Here is a 7,839-nt window from a genome sequence, read left to right on the forward strand (position 1 = left end):
CCCTCCTGCCTAATTGATATGATACGAAATAATGTAGGGTACATTTACAGATGCCTTCTTAGACTTTTTTGGGAGGTAGAGCGACTTCTTTCAGTGAGCCACAAAGTTTGGAGCTCAGATTTCAACCCCCACCCCACCCCACCCCACCCCACCCCACCCAACACTTTGGGCCTTTCCCTGGATTAAATATTAGCTGGTTTCACAATCACGTTTCCCCAGACGCTCGCAAGCTGCACTGTTTGGACCCGGCTGACAACAGACACCTGCCTCGAAGGTTCTGGGGTTGTTCAGAGCTACATCGCTTCAGCCCACAATCAAAACAGGTGACAGCTGCATCTAGATTCAGAACCCACGGACGTCTGGGGGGAAGGAGGTTCCCATCCATGCGCTATGGAACCAAGCCAGCCAAACACTTACGTGCCCACTTAACTGTAAGCATGTGAATAATCCCACTGAAGGCATGAGGATGATTCACACGCTGCAATTAAGCATGTACTTAAGTGCTTTGCTAGCCCAGGCCCAAGCCAATAGCAGAGCCAAGAGCTGGCCTCGGAAGAATGGTCATGGGGTTAGCCCGCTGATTGGGGATTTGGGTTCAGTTCCAAAGAGACATTCAGGGATTTGCTGGAGAAAGGTTAAGTAAGGGGGTGCCCACAATTGCCAGTGCAGAGTGAAGGTGAGATTGTAGCAAACCCAGGCTAGCTAGCGGAGCTAACCATAGTGGTGAAGACCTAGCAGCACGAGCTTCGGTGCACGCTAGCAAACTGAATATGTACCCAGAACCCGTGGCGCGCCATCACATCTTCACTACCGTTGTGACCCGGTCTAGCTAGGTTAAAGCTAGCTCTGGTATACCTACCTGTGCTACAGTCACACCTGCACTTTGCAGGGTACACTAGGGTGACCAGATGTCCCAATTTTATAAGGACAGTTCTGATATTTGGGGCTTTTTCTTATATAGGCACCTATTACCCCCCATCCCCTGTCCTGATTTTTCACACTTGCTATCTGGTCCTGCTAGTGTAGATGTACCCTGAATGTGGGGCTGCAGCTAGTTACCTGGGGATTGGTTTGTCACTGCCTGATCGGGGCTTCTTTCCCAGGAGGTGTATTTTATAGGGCCTGGGGCTGTGTGACACTCCTGGAATGCTAAAGTGCTGTCATCAAAGACACCATGTGACTTCTCTCAGAGATCCGATCACCACGCCTCCTGCCCCTCTGTGCCTTTGAGGCAACAAAAACAGCAATAAATAATCATCATTGGGGGGTGGCATTTAAAAAAAACAACACAGATTGCCAGACTGGATGCCCTATTTAGCCCAGGATCCAGTGGCCAGCACTAGATGCTTCAGAGGAAGGTGCAGGTAACCACACAGTTGGCAGATGTGGGATAATCAGCCCCACAGGGAAATCTGCTCCTCATCCTTTAGTAGTTACAGCTTGGTTGATGCCCTGAAGCAGTCTAGGTTTTAAGGGGTGTGTGGGCCTGTGCTGGCTCTCTGCCCAGGGTGAATTTCCCCCAGGGAAAGCGGAGATGTCCTGCATCCCAACGGGTTTCAGAGCAGAAAGGGGAGCTGAATTTATGCTGGTACACATGAGTTTGGAGGGCTGACAGTTACGGGGGGAAACTCCCCTTTTCTTTGCTAATAAGCTAAGCAAACTTGATCAGAAATTCATCCAGAGATGACAGTCAGAGAACCCTGTGGTGCCATTTTCACAGTCACATCTCAGAGCAGAGCCACACTCTAAGCCCCGGAGGCAACACGAGCTTTGAGGGAGCGATGAAGGTGGGGCCATTAAGGGGCTGCCTCTGCTCCACCCGCAGGGGAGGATTTTCAGAAGTGCTCAGCACTGGCCTAACTTTGCTCCCCCTGGAGTCCAACTCTCAATGACTGAGATGGGAGCAAAGTGCCACCTCGCTGGGATGTCTGCAGACTCCACGAGTGAGGCCGGGTGAGGGACTGAGAGTGGCTCAAGCCCTGATCTTGCCCTGGGGAAGGATGAGCTCAAGGGAACCCTCGTCAATATCGACTGTGGGCGCTCCCATGGAGAACCAGTGTCTATAAAGGGAAACGCTTCTGTGCCAGAGACGCCCAGCTGCATGCCTGCCTCAGCAGGACCTGCCTGCATGCCAGATGCTGGGCAGAGAAGGGAGGGGTGGGCATACCTCAGAGAGAAGCAGCTCAAAGCACAATTAGGAAACATGCTTTCCTTCCGTTCCCCGGCTCTCCTTTGATCTCCTCTCCTCTGGTTTTTAGAGGAGGGTGTTTTTCCCTTTGTGTCACTGCTTCCCTAATTCTTCCCCTCTTAATTTCTCCCCACTGACTTTAATTAGGGCCTCATTAGTCCTCTCTCCAACCTGGCAAGCACTTTATAAAAGAAACCCTCTCCTTCTGCCCACTGTTTGCTTCCCAAGGTTCGCCCACGACTTCCACGCACACAAGCTGCTCCAGTTCCAAGTGCTCCAGACAGCAAAGACAGGTCTCTGCAGCTAGCACCAGCAGCCACTGCACAGACGAGAACCGTTCGTGATGGGGCTAAGAAGGGGTCTTGCCCCTGGAGATGCAGCAACTCACTGCAAAGCCTATTCTTTGCTTGCTGGTGCCCGCACTCTGAGCTTGAACGAGCACAGTGTTGGGCCCTCAGTGCAAATGAAAGTGTTATCCCTTTCTGACCCGAGCGGTTAGCCCAAATGGGGTGCTGAGGGTTGTTTCCGGTAGGAGGAGAAATTGATGAGGGAGTCAGCTTTCTTTGATCCAATGCTGATTATTTACAGAGAATGTACAAAGTCCTATTTCCTTGAACGTAGGAGGAATCAAACAACAGGAGACAGTTTCTTTGCTTGCAGTTCTGAATCCAAGACTGTCTCTAGCCAGCACCTAGCCCAAAAGCTTTTCTCAGGGCCACACTCAGAGTACTTGTACAGGGGCTTTTTGGCCCCTGCTCTCTTGTATTATCGCCTGCTTCTGTCTCTGCTCCTCTGGCCTTTCCGTCTCTCTTGCACAGACAACACAAACCCACACAGAACAATAGCCAGCGAAACCCCGCCAATGCACCTGTGTTTTGGGTGGAGGCTGCTATTGTTTCAGCTATCCGGTTCCATAAAGTAAGAAACAATTAAGTTCCAACTGTCTTAAATGAAGGGCAGCAGTTACACACACCCCGCCTCCCCCTTCCCAGTCCAATAAGGGTCAGTCCAACACATAACAAGGCCACTCTAGTGGAGACAGCTGTCCAGATCCTGCTAGCTTACTAAGGCATCTGCTAGTCCATGTCCTCCCCGTGCTCATCTACCCAGCAATCTCGGCACTGCTATTTGGGGAGGGGCTGCCGCATTACTTTTCCCCACTGAGAGCTGCACGGACTGCGATCAGCGTGATGGGTTATGTATGCAGCAAGCATTTCTCTGAGCAGGGATCAGTTCAGTGCTGCTGATGGCCTCCCACCAGGGGCAGCATTAACCAGGCCGAAGCCCTGTTGGTACCAGGTTAGATGGGAACTGATTGAGGGAGGGAGGGAGATATGGGAGAGCACGGAAGTGCATGCAGCATCACGAGAGTGGGGAAAGGCTGGTGAGCCCCTGATCCATTCCCCAACGGGTACAGGACAGCTTCCTACAGCCCAGGATACCTCTGATGGTTGCGAGTCAGGACACCTGAGTTCTAGTCTCACCTCTGGTGGGAGTGTAGTCTAGTGCGTAGAGCAAAAAGGGAATCAGGAGTCTGGGATCTATTCCCAGCTCTGCCACTGATTTGCTCTGTGATGTTGGGCAACTCACTCAGATCAAAAGCGGCCACTGACTTTGGCTGCCTCAATTACAGGGAGCAACTCAAGACACCTCCAGCCATATTTTCAGAGGTGCTGAGTCCCCCCCCCAAAAAAAAAGTCCAGCTGAAGTCAAGAAGAGATGCAGATACTTATCATCTCTAAGGATCAGACCAATAACTTCTCTGTGCCTCAGTTTCCCCATCAGTAAAATAAGGCTAGTCCTGCCTACTTCAGGTGGAAGGCGCAATAGGAAGGTCAAGGATCACCATCGCAGTCTGGGGCCAAGGCTGCATAACTCCTGAAGCGTGCAGGAAAATCATTAGCACTGCCTCTTGCAAAATCACTAGAGCCCTCAGTGTTTTCAAGGCAGGTTGTGTCTGCATCTCGTGCCCACTCATGCAAGGTGCCTGGGAGTTGAGTGGTCTTGGCACTGTGCTGTAGCATTAGGTCCCATCCTAGCAGCACTAATAATGCTGACTTGTGCCCCGGCTCCTTTTCAACTCTGTTCCAGCTCCCTTCCCGATGAATGTGATCAGGGGCTTTATGAAGATAGTCTCTCCCTGCTTTGTGGCTCCACTGGACAAGAGTCAATAATTGTAAGCTGGAGAGCTTATCAGAGGCGTCCTCCCCTGCATACAAATCTCATTAAAAGAAGGCCCGGTGTCAGTAAACAGTTTTATTACTGACTATTTATATTGGTTTCCCTTTATCCCCTCTCAGATCGGCTGGTAAATTACCTGCCTGAGTGCTATTCATTCAGGAGTCCTCATAGTTAACAAACTAGTCACAGGCGCTGCTGTGGCGGAAAACATGTATCGATTTCCTTCAAATCAAAGGAGAGGGCTGAGAAGGTGTATGTGTAGCGGGGGTTAAAACTGGAGCTGCCCGTGGTAATGAACTAACTCCAGTCACTGTGTTTGAATGGAATCTGTTGCACTAGACGGAGGGGCGGGAGGCTGGTGCCTGCTCTCCATCGGTGCCAGGGATGAGATGGATGCCCCGTCACCTTCTCCGTCCAGATCCAGGTCCCAATGTGGGGGGTGTTCAGACCTGAAGGATTGGTCCAGCCCATTATAAAGACAGGAGTCAATTCGGATCCAGATCCAGGTCCCAGTTTTGGGGGTGTTCAGACCTGGAGGATTGGTCCAGCCCATTATAAAGACAGGAGTCAATTTGGATCCATATCCAGGTTTCGGGGGGGGGGGAGCTAGGGACTGGGCCAGGAGTTTTGTTCAAGCCCTTCTCCAGTTTTGTACCTTTCTCTCTCTTACCCCTTGTTTTCTGGGAACCGGCGCCTTATGTCCCATCAAGACCTACGTCAGGTAGATGTGGTGAGCGTGTGGGGTCTCAGCCAAGAGGCCCTGCCATTCGGGACCCTAGAATACTCTGCCTCCCCCTGCACCATGCAGCAGACCCAAGCAGTCTGGAGCTCTCAGCCACAAAAAGAAACCACAGAAGTGCTCCAGAAGTGGTCACAGAGCAGCCATCGCCCCACAGCCAGAGAGCTGGACTAGACAGGTATCGCTGCAGGCTCGCCGCGTCTCCCCCTGCGCGAGGCCTGGGCACCACAACAGAAGCCCCAGCTGGCCCAGGAGAGGGCTGGGCACCCCGACAGCCACCCACCACAGCTGTGCCAGAGGGGCCTGTTGCCAAGCGCCACAGCCACCCCAGGGGGTGAGCTGGGCATCCCAGCAACATCATCCTCCATCCCCCCAGCGCTGGGCATCCCAGCCCCCCCCCCCGCGCTGGGCCTCCCCCTACCTCCCCCTGAGCATCCCTTCCCCCCCCGCAGCGCTGGGCATCCCACTACCTCCCCCTGATCATCCCATCCCCCCCCCCAGCGCTGGGCACCCCACTCCCTCCCCCTTTGCACCCAGCCCCTCCCCCCAGCACTGGGCATCCCGCTACCTCCCCCTGGGCACCCAGCCCCTCCCCCCCAGCACTGGGCATCCCGCTACCTCCCCCTGGGCACCCAGCCCCTCCCCCCAGCGCTGGGCAACCCGCTACCTCCCCCCTGGGCACTCAGCCCCTCCCCCCAGCGCTGGGCATCCCGCTACCTCCCCCCTGGGCACCCAGCACTGGGCATCCCGCTACCTCCCCCTGGGCACCCAGCCCCTCCCCCTAGCGCTGGGCATCCCGCTACCTCCCCCTAGGCACCCAGCACCTCCCCAGCACTGGGCATCCTGCTACCTCCCCTGGGCACCCAGCCCTCCCCAGCGCTGGGCATCCCGCTACCTCCCCCTGGGCAGCCCAGCCCCCACCCAGCGCTGGGCACCCCACTACCTCCCCTGGGCACCCAGTCCCTCCCCCCAGCACTGGGCATCCCGCTACCTCCCCCTGGGCACACCACTACCTCCCCCTGGGCACCCAGCCCCTCCCCCCAGCGCTGGGCATCCCGCTACCTCCCCTTGGCAGCCCAGCCCTCCCAGCGCTGGGCACCCCACTACCTCCCCTGGGCAGCCCAGTCCCCCCAGCGCTGGGCACCCCACTACCTCCCCTGGGCACCCAGCCCCTCCCACCAGCCCTGGGCATCCCGCTAACTCCCCCTGGGCACCCAGCGCTGGGCACCCCACTACCTCCCCCTGAGCAGCCCAGCCCCCCCAGCGCTGGGCACCGCACTACCTCCCCCTGAGCAGCCCAGCCCCCCCAGCGCTGGGCACCCCACTACCTCCCCCTGAGCAGCCCCCCAGGCCCCAGCGCCGGGCACCCCAGCCCCAAGCGGCTCACCCCCGCCAGGCTGCATCCCAGCCGCGGGCTCCCCCTCTGGCCGGGCTGGAGCAGAGAAGCGCTGCGTGCGGGCCCGGGCCTTGCCCCCGGGCTCAGGGGGCGCGTCCCCCCCGCTCCCAGCCGGACCCGGCGAGGCTGCAGCAGCTCAGGCCGGCGGCTGCGGGAGGCGCGGCAGCGCGAGCCCTTCCCGGGGGGAGCTCGGGCTCCCGGGAGCCGCCGCCGCCGCGCGCCGAGAAACTTTCCCCTGCGCCGGGACCCCGCCCCCGGGCAGCGGCTCCGCGGGGGGAGGCAGCCCCGGCTGCACAGACCGCTGGCGGGGGGCTCCTTGCACGGCCGGGGCGGAGGGGGGAGACGGAGGCTCTGCCAGAGCCGCCCGCGGGGGATGCTCGGAGGAGGGAGAAGCGGCCGCGGGTCCCCCCGCAGCTGGCTGCAGAGACGCCGCCGCTCCTAGCCGTGGGGCGCGGGGTTGCAGCAGCACTGGGGGAGGGGGGGGTTTGCAGTCCGCAGGCTGCAGCGAGCTGGCACCCCAAGAGAGGGGAGCAGTGGGGGGGTTGTGGGAAGTCTCAGCTTGCGGGGGGGCACCTACCGGGGCTGATCCCCCCCCATTCCGGCTGCGCTTCCTAGGATTCCCCTGCCGCTTGCTGAGCTGAGCCGAGCCGGGATGGCGGGGGCTGTTTGCTCCTGGGTACCCGCCACAGGTTAGCGAGCCTAGTCCCGGGCAGCGAGCTTGGCGCCCGCCCCCGGGAAGGGCACCCGCCCAGCGGAGCAAGTCAGCTTGCCAAGGTGCTGGGGGGGGGGCTGCTACCCCTCCCCATCCGTATCATGAATCCTCCTGCCGCCCGCCTCGCTCCCTGCCCAGCTGCGGGAGGGAAGCGCAGAGTTGCTGCGTGCGGTGCCGGGGAGAGAATTACCGCCTGGCTTTCGCCTGGCAAACTGCATCAAGCCGCGGGGAAATATTAGCCGCCGCTCTGCGGGCTGAATGCAAAGGAGCTGCCCAGGGATCCGGGCTCCCTCCAGCCCCCGCCGGGCAGCAGAGGCGTTTTCGCTGGAGCCCTGGCCCCCAAAGAGAAGCCGGGTGGACCGGCTGCCTCTTCTGGATACTTTCGGGTTTCAGCCGCTGGAAGAAACTGGGCTTTAGACAAATCCAACCCGCTGAGGGGGAGAGTCTGACCCCGCCTGGCCCAGGAGCACAGGACGGTGCAGACAGCTGTGACAAGGAGCCACCTCGAGAGGGGCAGATCCCCCCTCCCCCGCGCGTGGGGTCCGCCTGCAAGGCTGGGATGCGGTGACCCAGGTACTAAAGGAACCAGTCTGTGCCCCTGGAGCTGCAGCTCTCCTGCCTGG

General features: G+C 58.6%; 1 long non-coding RNA gene across 1 annotated transcript in view; it reads right to left on the reverse strand.

The window, feature by feature from the left end:
* Positions 1-6,652, reverse strand: part of LOC120405384 — a 37,983-nt gene extending 31,331 nt beyond the window's left edge. Inside the window, exon 1 of the long non-coding RNA XR_005598535.1 lies at positions 6,496-6,652. This is a non-coding gene — a long non-coding RNA (uncharacterized LOC120405384). The remainder of the gene's footprint in view (positions 1-6,495) is intronic.
* Between the last annotated feature and the right edge of the window lie 1,187 nt (positions 6,653-7,839).

The sequence above is a fragment of the Mauremys reevesii genome, linkage group 4, assembly GCF_016161935.1.
Source record: "Mauremys reevesii isolate NIE-2019 linkage group 4, ASM1616193v1, whole genome shotgun sequence".
NCBI classification, from domain to species: Eukaryota; Metazoa; Chordata; order Testudines; family Geoemydidae; genus Mauremys; species Mauremys reevesii.